At 33.5% G+C, this 21,080-nt stretch overlaps 1 protein-coding gene across 1 annotated transcript in view; it reads right to left on the bottom strand.

Annotated features, from left to right (window-relative positions):
* Positions 1-17,683, bottom strand: part of LOC118740084 — an 82,716-nt gene extending 65,033 nt beyond the window's left edge. Inside the window, exon 1 of the mRNA XM_036471581.1 lies at positions 17,374-17,683. The gene's annotated coding sequence lies outside the window, so the exon portion shown is untranslated. The remainder of the gene's footprint in view (positions 1-17,373) is intronic.
* Between the last annotated feature and the right edge of the window lie 3,397 nt (positions 17,684-21,080).

Raw genomic sequence — 21,080 nt, 5'->3', positions numbered from 1 at the left:
TGGAGGTGGTAGGGATCGATCTCATATAACCCCTCACCAAATTTCAGATGTCTAACCTAAATACTTCCAGAGATATGGACTGTGAAAAATTGCATTCGTATGGGAGGTGCCACGCCCCCTTTTTCGTTATCCCCAGTTTTTTTGGAGGTGGTAGGGATCGATCTCATATAAACCCTCACCAAATTTCAGATGTCTAACCTAAATACTTCCAGAGATATGGACTGTGAAAAATTTCATTCGTATGGGAGGTGCCACGCCCCCTTTTTCGTTATCCCCAGTTTTTTTGGAGGTGGTAGGGATCGATCTCATATAAACCCTCACCAAATTTCAGATGTCTAACCTAAATACTTCCAGAGATATGGACTGTGAAAAATTTCATTCGTATGGAAGGTGCCACGCCCCCTTTTTCGTTATCCCCAGTTTTTTTGGAGGTGGTAGGGATCGATCTCATATAACCCCTCACCAAATTTCAGTGGTCTAACATAAATACTTCCAGAGATAAGGACAATGAAAAATTCCATTTGTATGGGAGGTGCCACGCCCCCTTTATATATCAAAATATTTTTTACCCTGTGACCATCCCTGGAAGATATCCAGTGCGTGTGTAAAATTTGGTTACGATCGGCTTATTCGTTTAGGAGCCAAGTGTGTCTATAGGTACATACATAATTTGAATTTTATATATATAGATACTTTCATACCACGCACCCGTGCTGTGGTATTGATTCAAACTTTACATTTGAAAGCACAATTACATGTCTGGCTGCAGCTGAGTGCGCAAAGATGCTTGCCACAATTTGTTAATTTCCAAAGGGTCATGGTTCAAATCCCATTGCAAGTTGCGTGGAAATTATTTTTTTTTTGTTTAGCTTAACTATGAAAAAGCATCCGTGAAGTGAAAAACGCTTAATTTTAATATGAGCGTATTTGAATTGAATATTTCCATACAAAATACTAAAATTTTTATACTTAATTTTATTACGACCGGGGTCGGTGGTCTTTCCTAAGCATATCCTCGATGTTTTTGGAAAACCGCCCATAGACCAGTTGCAAAAATGGGATTTAATAACCTCTAACTACAGGCATCGAGATTTATGCATAAAAATCTTTATCAAAACAACCGATTTGTAAAATAATGGTTAGTGAAAATACCGCCTGTCAAGGCAATTCCTTCAGAGGAAACCCGTGTTTTCGCTCTCCTGTCAAATTTGAGTGCCGTAAGTTAGGCGCTTTTGCAAAAACATTGACGATATTTTTTTTTAATTTAGCATGTTTCTTTTTAAATTAAAATTTTTTCTCACAGTGTATCTTTTGTTTTCTGGCAGCCTTCCAAGCGATGCTGTGCGTCAGCTTCTGCTATCAAACACATTTCCTTTCTTTCAATATTACTTCCAACAGATCGCCTGCAAGAGTCTTTGGCCCACCAAGCCCTCAATTTATGATTTTTTTTTTTGAAATTGAAAATGCGCCGGCTTTGCAATGCTTGCCCTGTACTCTGTAAGTTTAATAAAACTCGGAACAAAACCAAAAGTAGTAAAGGAATTTTCTTCACTTTCATCACTTTTCTTCGAATTCGATCATTCTCGAAAATGAAATTAAAGTCATGCTTCTCCGATGCCCACAAGATCATATAAGGAAAAAAATACGACTTTACTGCATAAATATAATACAGAGAGCAGTGTGAAGTCTGTCTGCTAAATTTAAGACTCATATTTTATCCTTAACCTCGATTCCTTCTAATTTATTGGCACCCATAGAAAGCACTCTCTTCATAGATCAGTTTATTTTATTCGCATTATTATATTAAAACAACAAGTAATTTATTATCTCTTAAAAACAAATATATACATAAATACTTCCAAATAAAATTCCGCCAATAATTTGTTTATCTTACTGGATTTCAAAAGATTATTTTCCCATTTACGTTGAATAAACAACTCAATGACGGCGGAGGGGTGGAGCAATGCGCCATAAAAGCGAATGAGCTTGCAAATAAGGCTGCCAATTACGGATGAAAAGCTCTTAAATATTTGTTTAAGGGTGTCATTTTATGTCGCTAAGAGATTGGAATGCAAAATAATGGTTTTCTAAGAAAATTTGTTGGCGATGCTATTGCTGCTTAAGTCATTGTGGATGGGTAGCTACATATATATGTACGTATGCAGCAACAGGCTGGTTGATGGCAGCTTTAATGGCATGCCAAATGCGTTACAGATGCTGCATGTAAAATTCAGTTAAAATGTTGCCACTACCAACCTTTATGGGCAATGAATAGAGATTTATGAAAGTCATAATGAGTTTGAAAATGCATGAAAAAAATGGTTATGCAGCAGCTTTGATTTATTGATGTGACGAGCGCGCATGTGTGTGTGTGTGTGTGTTGCTTGAAAATCCAGCAGCTGAGAGGGTGGGGGTTTGGCATATGAAACGCTTGATTAATGATGTGTAAATTGATTGAATTTTACGCAAATAAATAGGATTGACAAAGACAATTTTTTTGTGAAGTGGCTTTTGAGGTTTGGGTAGCGTGTTTAAGGCTAATATGCAATCATAAAATTATAGCATTGACATATTTTAAGCAAATAAAAAAAATACATGTTAAATGTAAGTGCTTGGTTTGAATTATGGCAAGATGGAAATTTTTGAAACCCAAGGGCAAATGTAAAATAGGTGATTCGCTTCTCTTACCTTATATTTAGTCTCGAAATGAAATTAATTTCATAAAAAAATGTCTTCCATCTATACTTTCGGTTTTGCCTTCAATGCTTTAAATTACTTATTTCCCCTTCCTACGCATTTTGTTTACATAAAAATCTCAACTCAGCATTTGCATTTTATCTGGCATTCAAATAGCAATGAGATTTTTTAGAAATACCTTTAAGCCAATTATAACCTCCACACATTTACATATGTACTCGTATTTGTGTATGTCTATGACAACCATGTATTGTATGTCGCATAAAGCCTTCTCACACGCTGTTGTATGAACTCTCAACACGTGCCATATTATCTGTGCATTCATCTGCGTATGCAAATCTGCAGCTTAAAATTAATGCCAATTTCTCACCTTGAAGATGGTTTCAATAAAAAGGCAAAGAAATCGAATCACAATCCGCATACATAAACCAATTCACGATGAATGTCAGTTGCACAACCATTTTTCCAATACTTTTTCTCGAATGCTGTTTTGTATATTTAGTATATATGTATTATGTATGTATTTATGTACATTAGGCTGGGTCGATTTGGTATGGGGGAAAATAAAAGTCATTTGACCGCATTGTAATAGTAATATTATGATGTCTTAGGTCTCAGCCAATTGTTTTTGGCCACGAAAGATTAATTTAAAACTTATTCTTAGCCCGCGCAATTGAATCAAAGTGTATGAATTTTGAAAATGAAACTTTGGCTTGTAATATCTATGGAATGCGTTATTGTTATAAACATCACGATATATCAAATGAACATGAACATGAACATGAACGTGAACATGAACGTGAACTTGAACTTGAACTTGAACTTGAACATGAACATGAACATGACGGTGTAGATAAACATAAACATAAACATTAAAAGCGATAGAGACAAAGATAGAGAGGATGAAAGTGATAGGGATAAAAAGGAAATACAACTGAAGAATGTGCGATGTTATATTGAGATGTGTTATGCTACATATGTTATGTTATTGAATCTAATGCTATTCTATGTTATGTAATGCTAAGTACTAAGCTAAACTCCCCTCCGCTTAACCCATTCCAACAAATTTTATTTCAGCTCAACTCAACTCACATAAACTATCCTTAATTTTAGCGGTTGAATTTCAACCGCTGGGCGAACACTAGTAATATTAAAATGACCATGGACTTGGTCACGCCGATTTGGTCAGTTTTCAAGATCGTGGTGAATGAATGTATTGTCAAAGATTAGGAATCGTTCGACAAGTTAATAGTAGTTTCAAACATATAAGTATTTACATACATTACAGTTAGGGTGAGAAACGCCCATTTTAAGTCCATTTTCCATGGTTTCATTAGTCGCCGAAGAAGCACATTTTTCGCGGTTTCTAAATTTGCCGTTATATGAAAGTAGGGGACGTGCAATAAGTGTTTAGATATACATAAATATTTTAGTTAATTCCATTATGTGAAAAAGTGTCTGTAAGTAAATGCAATAGTCTTTAACATATCCTTTTGCGGACTCTCCAATTGGACGATATTGCTTTGCATTCAGCTTGAACGAAAAAAGTCACTCGCTTGCACTGTTTTCTGTAATCCGGTTCTTTTATTTAAAGGTTATTTATACAATTGAAGAGACATTTTTTTAGAAAAAAACTGGAAATCCACTTAAGTTTTTCGATATAACTTTGGTAAATGTTACCCGATCGGTGCGTAATAATTAACAAATTTAAGGCGAACCTTAATGTTACTGATTTTTGATAATAATATGACTAAAATAGTTCAGATTATAAACAAATTATTTAAAATAAAAAAAAATCTTGAACAACATTTTTTATCATTTTCTTATATTTGCAATTTTTATATTGTATGCATAAACATAAGTAAACCAATTAGTGTGTCTAGAAGTTGTGCCTATTCAGTGTTTCCATACTAATTTGCATAAACAAAATTTTTCCGCGATGATGGATAATAATGGCTATTCTATTAGAGCTACCGAAATTGTTCCTAAATTTGCAAAAAATCGCAAACTATAGCTAATATTAAAAAAGGATTAGAATATTTGGAACAAGCGATCTAAATGCACGCCAGCAATATTAATATTGTTCTTTACATCTTTTGACTATAGGCCAGTGCAATTATCAAGAGAAAATGATACTTGACTTTATCTTTTGCGTTAAAGGATTCATTATCTAATAATATGCACCAAAATTTTTGGCTAAACCCAGAATTTTTAACAAGAATTGGTCTTATTCGACTAGTGTGCTGTGGGTCACTTGGCGGTCGATGCGCGGGCTCTTACAATTAAAATGAAAGACTAATATTTCGCAGGCTTGCTGTTGACTTCATGATACAATATATTTTCACTATTACCAAGGGATTTGAGAAAAATTAGATTTTCGACCCGCCCTAATGTACATTGCTGATTTGTAAATTTTTTCTACAGTGCTTCCGATTGAGCAGCTATTGAATAATGTAAACGCAAATCTTTTCTTCACATATGCCATTCATTCACTTAAGCCTTCAATTGACAAGTTGAGTTTTTTCACGCAATCACAATCCGACTTTATATTTTCTTGGAAGTAAAAAGTGTTAAAAAAATTTCTTCAAGTTGCATACTTAAAATGTGGGGTGATATGTGTGCGTGCTTGAACACAAAATACGTATGCAAAAGCTAATTCGATTTTTCTCGGTAACTAGAAATGAAATATTTAAGTAATTACTTCTTTTATATGTACAGCGGCGGTACCATAAATAGGGACGCGACATTTTAACAAGTTTTTGATTTTTTTATGAAAGTATAGCTCGTTATCTAACGAAAACGCATGTAAGCCCGAATCTTAACAAAATATTTTGGTATGTAAACTATAAGTTTGAAGTTGCTGAAAAATATCGTTTATTTTTAATAATTTTCTTTTGCTTAAAGTTTTTTAACCACGTAAAAAAAAATTGTCGACCATATTAAATTTTCGTATGGATGAAAAAAAAAAACTATCAAAAATCTCCGGAATCTTTTAGCTACTTAAAACTTGCACCTTACTACCCTAATATGTAGTGGACTAAGAAACTCCATACCAAACATTTTTCTAAACATTCTGATTAAAAAGTTTGAAATTTTTATGGAGATTGGTCGCATTTTTCAAATTTTTGCACAAAGTTGGAAATTCGGACTTACATGGTTTTTGTTAGGTAACGATCTATACTTTCATAAAGCGATAATAAGCGTTATGTAAGCAAAAAAAAAATAGCCAAATTTTTTTTTAATGTCGCGCCCCTGTTTATTTTCCCGCCACTGTATGTATAAAAATTTTATGTTTTACGAATTTGTTGAGTTTGTTTTCTATAATATATTTTACAAAAATTTTAAATTATTTAAAGGGTCTAGAGCAGCAATCTTTCCGGTGGGAATGGACGGGATTCGAAACCACCCGCGCGTTCCTTTTTCGGCTGAACAGGCGGTAAGGACTTGTTTCCGATCCGCGCCTTCGCTGTTCGTCTTGTAGCAGCGGCCAGAAGTGGCGAGCACTTGCTTAATGAGTTCTACCTACGTCGGGGGGCGCGCCTGCTCTACAGTATATTTGAATTTAGCCGAAAACCTTTGAAGAGATTTCAACAAAAAAATATTTTTCCGTGGGGTTGCCACCAAAAAATTTGACAAATAAGATTGACGTCTATCTAAAAATTTGAAATATATAAAGGCCTTGACAGTATATTATATTTCAACATTAAAGTCAAAAGCGTTTAAAGGGAACTGAACAAAATATTTAAAAAAAGTTACAATAACGGTTACGAAAAAATCTACCTTATTTAATACTGTAGAAGGTTTGAAAAAAAACTTTAAAAATAGGGTTGCCATCTATCCAAAGCTTTAAAATTATATAAAGTTTCAACATTATATTTAAACTTTAACATTAAAGCGAAACGTGTTTGGAGTGGTTTGAAACAAAAAAGTTAGCCGTAGGGTTGCCACCTTAAAAGGTTACAATAACGGTTATTGAAAAATGCAAGCTCCCTTAATGCCACAATGTGGGTGACAAGCATAAAGAGCATAAAAAAGCTTTAGGACTTATACGTTTTTTGAGTAGGGTTGCCACCTATCTATAGAATGTGATGAAATAATTATATGCGCTAAATAAATGAAGCAATGCCTGTATGCAACGCAAGGTTTTTCAGGAAACTCTAAAGCTATTTGTTAAAAGGGTTGCCAATCTTATAAACCGAGAAAAAAAATTAACCGTTCATTCTCCTGCTAATCAAACATTAAGTACTCCGTACTTATAAGGTTGCCACCTGTATAAAATATCTAACTTAATTAAAATATGATAAAATTGGTATCAAACGGTAAGTGTTTGCCTTTTCTTTAGCTTCCACTTGATTTTGAGTAGTGTTGCCATCCATCCAAAAACTAAGATTAGGTAAATACATATATAAGTTACGTAAGATATTACAATATGGATGTGCCGTTAAGTAAAATATTATAAAATGGGTATCGAATGAACGAAAAGACTTCGGCCTTAATTTTTCCTAGACAGAGTTGTCCCAATGTCACCATTGATGATATTATAAGCAGAAGAAAGCGAAAGTTTCTCCCAAAGACTTTAGATTGATTAAAAGCAAGCAAATTCTTTTGGACACGTTCAATCCTATTTCTATAAATTGGCGCGAACGAAAGTCGTATATAATAACTTAAGAGTATAAGGGCCAGAAAATTTCGAAATATTTATTATGCCTCAGCCAACCTACAAGAGTGTGCTTACGATACAAGTGTTTAATTAATGGAGAGGCTAAGCCTTACGATAACTGATTATTTCGCTATAGTTGTGTTGCCAAAAACACGACACAGAACTGTCATATCAAATTTAATAAGCTTCGAAGCTAGGCCTTACTTTCTGTCACAGGATTAAGAAGCAGCCGCAGCCACAAACGCTGACGATACTCTTAAAGAGAATAGTTAACAGAAAGGGTTGAAGAGATGCAGATTTTTCGTATTTATGCTAAAAGAAATCTATTTTTGCATATAATTCCACTTCGCAACCCAAGACCGAGAGGTCTGCGCAAATTAACCACCTCCCTTTAGTCCCAGTTATGTATTTTGGTGTACAGATGGATCAAGAAACCATCCGAATAGAGACTAGAATGCTCTAAGTACTAGCGAGCGGAAGGTGAGTTAAAAATAGCCAGCCTCTTTGACTGTCATTTCGCTGGAAAATACTTAAATTTTTCAATATGCCCAACATCAGGTTGCCATATATAGCTAGCTAAATAAAATTGAAAAAAAAAAAATAATCCAATTTTAGTAAAATTTTTTAGTAAGCCTTCCTTAAGGAAAATACACAGATAAAAAATAGTGACCTTTAGTTCCTTCATAATCCACTTCAAGTAAATTTATAGTTAGATAAATTTCCTAAAGGACCTGACCTCGCTTGTTTTTGTTTGAGTTTAAAGTGAGTTCCCTTCTATACACTTTCCTATGTATAAATATACACATACATACATGTGAGGTAAAACCGCTCTTTCAATTCGGCGGCCATATTTTGTTTTTTTTTTTTTAAGTTGCCAGCATTTTAGAATCTTATCAAAATAAAGAAATTTAATTGTCCGAAATCGTTGTTGTTTATTGTGTGTGAATTCTATTTTTTATCTGCATACATATGTTGTTTGCAAACATCAAAAATACCAAAAATGCTTCTCAACGGTTCTACCTTAGATACTGTATTTTTATCATGATTGCAGTCTTTCCTCCAGAAACCAAAGAAATAAGCAAACATCGGAAATTTTTTACCATCTCCAGTGATGCATGAGTACATTAAAATTATATAAATAACAAACACATATACATATTAGACCGCACAACTATACAACCAAGTAAGAAAAGTTCACCACACACTTGATTTAAAGTATTTTTTTTTTTTTTTTGTTGGTCGAGCCTAGCTATAGCCTTTTTACATTTTTCTGTGACACCTACAATCTGCAATAAAGAAAAATGCTTAAAATAGTTTTACTGGAATAACAAAAATACTTTCTTAATAAAAGTTTAGTGATTTTTGGTGAGCTCTACCATAGTGACAATAGGGTGGTGCGCTGGGATAGTAGGAGATCTAGTGGTTAAGTACTGGAGTGTATCACTTGAGGTCAATGATTTTTGAAACGGAAAAAAATGGTCTCCTCTATCGAACAAGAACGATGTATCATACTTTAAGATCCGACTGTAAATGCGTGCTCTGAGTTCGGGCGAATTTTTTTTTTCGAAATGCCCTTTGAAAAATACTTTAGACTCAGGGGTGCGCGGCAAACTTTTCTTTTCGGCACGTATACATATGCATGCTAGGGAGGTGCTTAAAATATCGAGATCTAAATTTTATATTGCACTCCTTTTTTTATTTAACGCACGAAAATTTCAAAATTGTAAACAGACTTTTATCGGTCGCTATCAGGGTTTGAAAAAATTGCATTATTGACATAAAATCGGATAAATTTGGCATATTGTTTAAACGGATTCTATATGTCAAACATTTTCCGAAACTTTGCGTTGTAAAATATAATAAAAATGTTTAAAATTTTAGCGACTCCTATTTTTTTTTGTGCATACATTCACTTTTTACGTAGATAAGTACCACCTTAATGCATTCTCTATAAACAAATTCATATGTTTACACTTTCTTGCATTTATTTGAACAGAACCAGTGAAATCTACTCAATCAGTATGTGACTAAAAGTAAACAAAGCCGAAATGCTAGACTGTAAGGTTGCACGAAAAGTGTAAATAAAAGCTACGAAGCAAACAACGTATGCATGTTTATATCTGCACTTTGTACATAGTAATGGACTCCCTAGTATGATTTATGCAATCACGCGTTTGCTGGGGCAAAAATAAAATTTTGTCTTATAAAAGTCTAAAAAAAATTTTCTTTTATTCGGCAATAAAAATACGCAGTAACAAAATCAATGGTGCCTTCTGCACAATATTTTACATATATATGTATATTAAGCCACTAAACGTAACTAAAAATGAAGCACCCTAAGACTAAAGTAAAGAACTCAGTAAAGTATGTATGTACATTTATGAGATTACTTTTATAAGTCAGTGATTTTTTGAATAAAATTAGCACGTATTTAAGACCCGTACCGATAGAAAAAAAGTTCTAAATTCAAAAAAAAATACACTTTACCACACATCTACAGGCCAAGGACATTAATTTGACTTCTGATTTTTGAAATCCCAAAGCGCGGTGCAAATCTAATGACCTTAAAGTATTTTCGAACTGAAATCATCTTACATCTCCTTCGCCGGGATGCTTTTTTTTTTTTTTTTGGTGACACATATTCCAATTAACTGTTGAATTAAGTTGAACTTGATTTTTTAAGCATGTGGCTACCCCGTTAAATATAGTTCAGAAATAAACCCTTTCAAATGCATTTTGATTAATGATAATAATAAATTTAACTTCTTAATTAATTTTAGTTTAACTTTTTAAACACAATACAATTCTCTTGATACCTTCGAAAATATTCTAAACGTTCAAACTAAACATTTCATTTTCAAACACGTGGCAACCCCCCTAAATATATTTCAGAAATAAAGCTTTTTCAAGTCCATTTCGATTGATACCGAGACTAAAGATTTCTTAAGAGTCAAATAAATTCGAATTTTCGAAAAGGTTTTCAAGATAAAAAAATATATTTTCAAGATAAAACCTTGTTAACTCGTCTTGGTCTAATATTGTGATACATATTTTAATTAACTGTTGAATTGAGTTGAATTTGATTTTTTAAACATTTAGCGACCCCGCTAAATATAATTCAGAAATAAGGCCTTCTCAAATTAATTTTGATTTATACCCATCTTTCAATAATTCATCCATTAAATAGTTCGAACGTAAGTTTTTAAACACCCTTCTTAAAATATTCCAACTGTTCAAACTTAATAATAATAATATTTATAAGATTTGTATATGGGCATTCCCATGGTGGCGCACATGACAGTCGTACGATTTCAATGTGATACAAAAAAGGAATACCATTTGTTTTCTTTTACTTTTTTGGGCCATTGTATAGCACGTAAATAGCTCTATATTTAACCGAAAAATTAAATCAATCGAACTGCTTGGTCCTGAAATATAAGCATTTAAAGAGAGGTTCGTTACGTGACAAAAAATGGAAGTTGATTGTTTTCTTTTCTTACAAAATCGCAAAACTCTGCGAATTGTGGATGGCTATTTTGATGAAACTTATTTTGATATGATTTGGAGCAACTCTAGTTGTTTTTAGAGTTTTTTGAACTAATGCAAATTGTTTCAATTCTCTTTTACAACCCCAAGTGTGAAACGTGACGTGACGTGGCGTGACGTGACATAAATTTCCATCGTTATATTTTTGTTAATATAGCTTTTAAATGAATTTTCAACGCAAATAAAACATGTATTTTATGTAGAATATACTTTATATTTTGACTTCAGCGCCAATTCAGGGTCAGCTTATTAGAAATCTATGATTTATTATGTTTCAACCACATGGACCATAAATACGGTTTTTCGAAATATCTCGACCTTGGCACCACCTAGGAAGACCAATTTATGCAAACATTATTCTTCTTACATAGCCAGTATATATTTTAAAAAGCAGACAAATCGGCCCCTAAATACGTTAGATATAAAACTTTTATTTTTTTTGTCGTGGTGGACCTTCCGCTGGAAACACCCATATAAGTTAAGTAAATTCGAGATTTTAAACAGGTAGAAACCCTCTTCAAATTATTTTCAAACTACTACATTCTAAAATCCCTTTCGTCTGGCATCCTTATAGTCATATATATTTTTACTACCTAATTCCCTTCACTGAAATTGAATTTGATCTTTTAAACAGGTGGCAACCCTCCTGTGGTTAAGTTAAGAAAACAACTTCTCAAACCCATTCCCATTGTTACGCAACTCTAAAAATAATTTATTTATTTTTTTAAGTAATTTGAATTAAATTTTTGAAAAGTTGGCAACTCCATGCGAAAAAAGTAAAACCTTATTGCACATTTACAGACCGAACATTTTAATTTGACACCGAATGAGCGCTGCAGATCTTCAGAACCCAATTATGTCACTGCCGTGTAGTAGAATTTGGTGCAATATTGCGGACATTAATTGGATAATAACACGATAAAAGTTCTAAGATGATTTTGAATTTTTTGAGCAGTTGCTTGTCAAGACTAAGGCACTCTACAAACCAATCAGGATTTTTGAGTGTTCTTTTGGCTGTGTTTGCACTATTACTATTACCAGATCCACTTGGTTTAGGTTTATCAGCTTTGATGCCAAGCGTTCTCGGAATTAAAGATTTTCGTTTTGTACATATTAATGGTATTCACCAAATTGAGCAAGTGGCCTGGTCGACAGTTGTCCACCGTCATTGCTTGAGCTAAACTGCTTCTTGACTGAGTACTAGGCCACTTGCTCAACTTGGTGAATACCAATACTGTTTTATTTTCGATTGATTATATCTGTCATTGTTTGAAAAGGAGCTACCCAAAAAAATCCCTATAGAAATTTTCATAAAAATTTAATAATTTTTTCGAAGTTTTTGAAATTTTCAAATCTTGCATTTCAAAATTGATCTATAAATACAAATTTCAGAAATCCACCTGTCGGCAGTTTCACAAAAATTTTATAATATTTTTTTAATTATTTGAAAGTTTTTGAATTTTCCAAATCTGATATTGATTCGTAATAGACGAGCTGGAAAATACCCTTGTATGAAGCCTCATTAAACTCAATCAATTTCTTCATATTTTCACCAATTTTCGATAAGAAATATGTTGTCCAAATTTGGTTGAAAACCTTTCATAGGTTTTGAGCCAAATTTTTAAAAAGAAAACGGCCACAAAAGATAATCCCAACTGGTAGCCATAAATAAAGCTGTTATAAGTTCAGTTAAGTGAAAATGATTCCTGCCTTCGTCTTCATTTTTATTTTACTTGAAAAATCATCTTATCGATGTAAAAAATCAGTAAATTTTTAAAATTAAAAAAAAAAAACTGTTAAATTATTTAAGTATTTCTATACTTATTTTTTAACGTATCATTTCTTTTCCATACTACACTAAAGTACATAAATACGTACATAGGAATATGTATATGCATAATTTTATACATATACTTGTGTGCATACATTTATGCGTCCGCCTGTAATTAAGGTAATTACATTTGTGTACATTAAATTGCTCGTGGCTGTCTGAGAGCCAGTGTCACGCATAGTTCTTACTGTCGAAACAAAAGTTGTGTTTTACTATGTGGCAATTAATTTGCATGTCCTGTGCTGTATTTAGTGCTGATATGCCAACTACGTAGATACATACATACATACATTTGACTATATAAGTAGTTAGGCACACTACATTTATTACCCATACTTTCATATATTTTTTGCACTTGCCCTTGATTATGCTTAAATATGTTTAGAAAAATATTAGTTAAAAGGGTTCATCAAAAGCCAGACATAAGCCAATTTGAAGTCGAGTCAACCCGCAGGTGCAGCTGTTAATTTTTTGTCTTCATATGCGCCATTACGGCATTTAACACATTCCACATACGCCATGGCGCACCATCAGTTAATTAAAGTTATTCACACTGTTGGCACTCATTGTCGGCGCAAAAAGCATATTGCAAGGGTGGCAAAAATTTGGCGGCAACAGTGTTTTGCAAGTAAAATACTAGGGGTGATATACAGGTACATAGATATGCAAGCGCATACAATGGCAAATATTCATCAGCGACGCTTGTGCTTTATTTTGTCTCGACAACAATGGCCTGTGGACAATAGAAACTCATTAAAAGTAATATTTTATACACAATTTTGTGAGCGTAATTGCTTAAATTGAGAATTACTCTATGTACAGTGGTGAGAGGGGTGCACAAAAGCTTCAAGGAAGCCAGAAGTAACCCTCTCCTCTAGAGATTGAAATTTTAAAATTGCACCTAATTTAGGGAAAAAATTATACCACAACCGAGACAATGCAACAAATATTCGGCTTGGTTAACAATTCGAAAATGATTGGTAAATAAATCTTCTTTCCAAGTCTTACCTTCGATAATGAATGTGGAATATGTTAGTATTCAATTCTAAAACTTGGCCATTCTCCAGTAAAACAAAACCCACGTTATCGAATTGTAACTTTAATGAGAGAGATTAATTGTCTTATATTTCTCTTCGTGAATGAGCTGGATTTCGCCTTCTCTCTTGCTTCTATGGTTTTCATTTTTTCGAACCCATTTCGAGTGTATTTCCAATATACTATGAACGTTGAAAAACCAAGGTTGGTTGGTTATGAGTTCGTTCTCAGTTCGATACGCATATTGGATGTGAAAGGTCATTTTCGAACGTTCGCCACAAGTTATTCATATGAATACACCATTTCACCATTCACAGAAATTAAATATAAAACAATATTTTATAAATAAATATAATGACTTTATTTAAAATTATCACTTATTAAATTTTATCACTGGTTCCATTTCGAATCATGCAGGCAATCCGATGGTATAACGAGAATTAACTTCAGAATAAAATATGTTTTCCTGATTGAAAAATAATTGAACACGTATTTCTTTGAATTTCCATAGCATTACTTTTGCATTTTGTACGAATTTTTTAAGATTTCGTAAAAAAAAAATAATTTTTTAGCAATTTTTTTTAACCTTGTAGTTTCCTTAATTTTTCAGCTATTAGGCTGCAGTAAAGGTTATTGTACCCCATTTTTTGTACTTTTTTTAAACTGAACAATAAAAGTGAAAAATTTTGATAAACGATAACAATAATACGATTTCATGAAAAAACTAAAAAAAACTTTTTTCTCAAAAACGCCACTTTTTATTTTCTTCAAATTTACTGTTTATAGGGGACCATAAAAATTTCCTTTGGTATTTTTCGTGTCTTAGGAGAAAATAAATTATTTTAATTTTAAATTCTTAAATACTACAATTTTTCAGATTTATAGTTGTTTCTTGCATGAGTTTCTTTTTTTAATCCACAGTGTTCGCGGGAACATGTTTTAAATTATGTAAAAAATAGGGACACGATATCTTGACCAGTGTTGATTATTTTCCTTTCGGTGACTTAATGTTTAATAATTTTTTTTATTAAGGTATAAGTTAATTATATATTTAAAATTAAACACCATATAAATCCACATTACAAACTTTGTAGAGAAATTTAAAAAAAATCCCACAACAACAAACTTTGTATTCATAATTTAAAAAAAAAATCCAAGTATGCAGTTTTGTGGCTCATCAAATTGAAACTTTCTATAGGCTAAGAATTCGCGTTAATTTGTGGTTATTTTCACACTTCAAACTACGATATTGTTGCTGTGCTTCATTTTTTATTTTCCTAATTTTTGTAATTCTTTTTTTTAATTTGGATTTACATAGCTTTTGTTAGACATATCATTTTTTCTCGGGATATATAATGAAAGAATACCTGCAGCCGGATTCCAACATTTGCAATGGCTAACTTTGATCGCAAAAAACTCCAAAACAATAGCAGACGCCCCTAACATCTAGTTGCATGCCCGCCCTACTGACAGATTTGGCTGATTGCGCATCGCATGTTGTACTAGGAATTTGAATCTTAATTGAGGCAGAAACAATTTCTAAAAATGGTTGATTTGGCTTCCGTTGCTCTAATAAAGGCCGCCCATAATAGCTTCTCGTTAACATCTATAATGTACAGACATCGATCTGTTACAATTTTACTATTCATATAGGGAATACATAGATATGTATAGAAAACCATAAAAATAGAAAATATTGATGCAAGCGGTAATAGAGAAAATGACAAAGATTAGTACTTACTTCCTAATTGGTAAGTTTCATTAATTTAATACCCGAGTAATAACTCCCGGAATTCCGTTGAATGCGGTTATAAGAAATGCTTACTTACTAATATTAAGTATTTAAACTTAAGTAAAAAACTAAATTAAAAATTCATTAATATACTTAAATATTTGGCGCAGAATTTATTTAACGAACTTCGTGAAATACAGAATTTTATCTTGCATTGCTGGAGAGCTGAGAAACCAAACCTAATTTTTAAGTTATTGAAGGACCTAACAGCGACGTACTGTAGTTCGCGAGTAACACAATCATCTTTAGAATATAGTATAACTTTCCATAATATATGTCCAAGGGATTTTTAATCGCAAACACCATTATCACTGGAAATTGGCGGCGTTTTATAATGAAGGGCATTCAATTTCATACATTTCATTTAAATTATGTATATATTGAAATATATCACACAAATTGAATATAACTTTTGGCGGCTCCTTCATGTTATCGCAAAAGGGGATAATTCGTTTAACTTATTAAATGATTTAAATTTTACATTTAAAACGGGTGAAAACCAGGGTAGTTCCTGTAAAATATTTACAGGGTGATATTTTTGGTGGAAATAATGTAGATTTTTAAAGAATTTTAAGCAATTAGTAATAGTAAATTATTGTAAATAATTGTAAACAATATAAATATTGGTAAATATTTAGTGTCTCGGTGCGAACACCAACGAGTTTCAGCCAGGGTTGTGCCTGTAAAATGTCTACATTAATTACAATAATTATTTACTTGTAAATTATTGCAAATAATTGTCAATAATGTTAATAATTTACAATTTATAATTGTTTATATTTTACAATAATTTACAATTATTTACAATGTAAGTGTAAAAAATGTGAAAATTTTGTTCGTAATTTAACTAGGAACGAATTTTCAAAAGGGTGGCAACCCGCTTCTAAAGTATCGTCAAACACGAACTTTCTTAAAAATCTTTCATCGTGCAGGGTGATAAATAATTAATTTAACAAGTTAACAAACCCCTTCAAAGGTTTTTTTTGAATATCTTTCGTCCAAAAGTATGTTATATATATTTCAATTAAATGGTAAATTTAGTTGAATTTGGTAGAAAAATTTTTTCAAAATATTTTCAAACTACTTAGAGCCTTCTAGAACGTCTTTCGCAAGACACCAAAATTTAAATTAATAACTTAGCACATGTGGTTTAAGCAACAACAAGATGTATGTATATCAGCGTGGATGCAAAGCATTACATTAAGAATAAATTGAGGGATTCTTCAGAAGCTTACATTTTTGTGCCTGGTCCAAAAATTTCGAGTAAATTGCAAAACACCGAAAAAAGGGCAAACAGATCGTAATTTTCTTTAAAAGTTATTTGTTTTTCAATATGTATGTATATACTTAAACAGTGAATCCCTAGTAGTAAACATCAAATTTTTGCTACTTAAATACTTACTGACTTACAACATGAAAAAAAGGATTACAAACTCCTACGCAAGCTAAACTAAACTCTGCTACAAATATATATGTATATAGAGAACAGAATATAACGTAGTAACTTCTGTTTTGTGGTTTTTACTTTTAACCTAAAATTACCATTTTTATATCCGACTGACTGAGCGGCTTTACCCAAGTGGCAAATAGGCAAGGCTATGAATTTACATATATTACTTATTCACAAATTTTGACTTTTTCCGCTTCGCTGAACGCCTTGCTGTGTTTATAACTGGCAAGTAAGGAAGTCTGCAGTTTTGTTACAAATATAAATGCTAAGTCAACTGGAAGAGGTAGGCAGTACGAATAGTTTCTTTGCTTATATATGTATTAAAAATATAATACAAAATAGAAAATAAATAAAAGTTTCACCTTAATTTATGACCCCCTTTTCTACACCTCCGCTAGTTATTATAGCTTTCCGGTGATTTATGTGCACTTAAATACATAGCTCAAGCATTTGTATAGAAATTGCGTCTACATTTAAATTTCTTATTTAATTCGCATTATCACAAGCACTAATTCACTACGCACTGCAATTATATTTTGCCTTTCCCCTTTTTGCATGTTGTTCACACCTTAATTATTCACGGCATACACATAGTATTTACATACTATGTACGCACACACGCGCGTGTTCGTGTTGGTAGTACTTTGCAAAAATAATTCAACTTCCGTTCGTTTTGAGTGCCGCCAAGTGACTGAAGTGTGTTCTCAACAAAAATCTAAAGCAGCTGTTTCCTTGCGTATCTTTTTCTATACATACATATGTACATACGTGTGTAGTTGTTTGTGCTGTCAACTCATATGTAAACAAGGCATGCGCAGTGCCACCAACCTTTCACTTTTTGTTATTCTTAGAGAGCATTTTCACTTACTTGCATACGATTTTCTCACCGGAAGTGGGTGGTGGCACACTCCAACCTGCGATTTGTTGACTTTTGAGATTTAGCGCTTACAGGAAAATTGGTGGCATACATAAGTATACAGGGTGTCGGTGCTAGAATGGAGAACTAAGTATGAAATATTTAAGCGGTAACCCTAGTGTAAGACGTGATAGAAAACCCAAGTGAAGCCCTTTGGTTATGATAGAGCGAGTGGAGCTAGTCTGCCAAATTCGGCCTGGGTTCTGATTGTGTGCCTATATTGAGATCCTCTTCTATTGAGAAGGACCAAGAAACATGTCTGAAGGACTATGATTTGAGGGAAATCACTGGGGCCCTTAATAGGTAAGGTGCCTATGTGCCTGCATAGTTGATGGCCTCACGAAGGCTACATCTGACATCCTCACCAAGAATTGATCCACGACGAACATCCGATAAAGGACCGAGCGTTACCGACTTCGCCTGGGTCAAAACATAGTCATCTGGAGCACTATGTTCAAGAAAATAAAGATGTAGAAAAAGTAAATCCGTACAGCCAAATGTCCGGATTTAAAAGTTGCAATTGCAACTGTCGGCCGCTCAGCTCTCAATCCCGCTCTCAGAGAGCGTTTTTAGACAAACTAACATATGCGAGAAATGGTACCACATTTCCCGCCCACTATGTACCGCTATGTCGATGAAATTGGCTGATTTCAACGATCCCGAAAGAACTACTTGTATGATGAGGAACATCGCTGCAGAGAAAGAGCTTAAGAGGAAAGAGCTTGAGATGCTATTCTAGGGGAATAACGGTGATCTACGGAATGTTTCAAGGTCAAACTCCTGTGAGAAGAACCCCGCGACCAAATTACAGTTAACGGGAACATACTTTTACTATGGAGGAAATAGCATTGATGAATGTAACAGCACTGAAACCAGTGGCGCAAATGAACCCGAACCCCAATCTATGTCGATGAAGTCGATGTTCCACCATCCGATTATATATCCGAGCTATAAAAGCCACTTCGCGGCGGAAAAACAACAAACCTGCTCTAGCTGAGCTATTCAAGTGCGACGGCGAGGAGTGTATACGGTGCGTGCGTCAATTTTTGTGCCGAATATGTTGAGATTGAGCATATATAATGTAGCATACGAGGCGACTAAAAAAAATGCAGTAAATTTTGATGTTTTTAGTGGTTTTGAAAACCTAAAGACATGTTTTTTAGTAATATTAAGCAGTTTTGTTCTAAATTTCAGAAAAATTGGTAAGACTAGCGACGAGAAAATGCAAAATTAGTGACGAAAAGTTGGTTGAAATTCCGTAGCCAACATAGAAAGAGATTCTTTATGCAATTCTTTCAACGTGAAAATCGCATCAGCTCTTAAGTGAGTGGTATCAAAGATTCCAGACTGGACATTTTCCATGGAGAACGAGCCTCAGAATGGCGGCCAATATCGTCGACCGACATGACAAATGTGGATCTGATTAAGGGACAAATTGACGAAAATTCGCGAATATCACACAAAATAATAGCCAGTGAATGTCATGCAAGAATGATAGAATACAAGATTGCGCCGATCAGAGAGGATTTTTGAGAATAACTTTTGTGTGACGTCACACAGGTGCAATTGCGAGAGAGAAATGCCAAAACGTGAGCAAGAATGGAAGAAGAAGAAAAAATGTTGCAAAGAAAACATAAACAAGTTGCACAAGTGTGACGTCATGCAAACAACGATTCTGTCAAATTCGTTAAGAGAGGAATAGCGGTCCGAGATCGGCGCAACCTTTGTATTCTCTCAATCGTGAATGTCATGGCTATATCGCGAACATTGCGGAATACACGAAGAAATCTGCTCGATAGATCCCACGAATTTTAAGTGAGAGCTAGGAGGAGGTTCATGTCCGTTTTGTAGAAGTGACGAAGGTTGGTTTTATAAATATGACCCGGAAACTAAGCAGAGCAGTCAATGGTGTGAAGCCCCAAACGTACAAGTCCACCTCATAGTTGCTATTCCTCCAGACATTGGGCAAACAGTGACTCCCAAATTTTATACTGAAAACTTCTTATCAAAAGTTTTTGAAAATTTGTTGGAAAATAGAAACGAAAAGAAAGTACAGGGCTACTTTTTTAAGCCATGATAATGCGCAAGCTCACATTGCTGCACACATACATAAGTCGCTTTATTGCGCCCAGTAGCGAAAATGGTCACCGGTGACATCGTCACTAATGAGGATTTAGTGACATCGTCGCACTTGTTGTGAATCCTAACCGACATATAGCTGACAATAGCTGCGTTCCAGAGACTGGTGACAATGTCATGCAGGTGTACTCCTATCAAAGACATATAACAGACAATGTCTTGCAGCGGTCACTTATAAAAAGTTCATTGCAGGACATTGTCGCTTGAATGTTATCAATGATCACTGCATGGCAATCCCTGCACATCGATAGGATGCTTGTGTAGCTTGAGTTAACATGTAGGATATTTTTTGAAGTGGGTGGCCACTTTTTTTCAAAAGTTTTAATCAATTTAATTAAAGTTAAATCAAATATATTGGTAGGGGCTTCAAAAGGGAAAGGTTGGATACAGCTTTATTTAAATGTGCTTTAACACGGCTTGATTTTCTAGTCGATTTTTATCGTTCAACTAAATAAGTGTTTTGGCTAGTCGACTTCTCAGTCAACAGTTTAAAAGTTACAGTTCAATATAATGAGAAATTAAATAAAACATTATAATGCAGGGGCCCTAAGAAAACATTTAAAGAAAGATTTTTCCCAAAAGTGATTTCGAAAGGGGTTGCCACCAGTTTGAAAATTACAATAAAATTTAAGTAAAATCATAAACTAAAGGTGCAAAAAAGTTCTGAGAAAACGTTTTTCGACAAAATATTTTGGAAGAGGGTTGACACCACTTTTCAATACAGTGCCAAAAAAATTAAACAAAGATTTTTCCCAAAATAATTAAGAAAAGGGCCGTCACTTGTTTGAAATTTAAAATCCAATTTAATGAGGGCTAAGTAAAATAATAAAATGCAGGTGCCAAACAAAAAAAATGAATGTAAGCTTTTTCCCAAAAGCATTTTTGCTGAGGGTTACAGGTGCCAAAAGAAAAAAATTAAAGAAAGATTTTTAACAAAAATAATTTTGAAGAGGGTTGCCACCAGTTTAAATGTTGCAATTAAATTGAATAAAATATTATAACACAGGTTCCAGA

This window comes from Rhagoletis pomonella, unplaced genomic scaffold, assembly GCF_013731165.1.
Source record: "Rhagoletis pomonella isolate Grant_MI unplaced genomic scaffold, Rhpom_1.0 Rhpom_scaffold_00001, whole genome shotgun sequence".
Taxonomy (NCBI): Eukaryota; Metazoa; Arthropoda; class Insecta; order Diptera; family Tephritidae; genus Rhagoletis; species Rhagoletis pomonella.
This window is presented reverse-complemented; position numbering and strand designations above follow the sequence as displayed.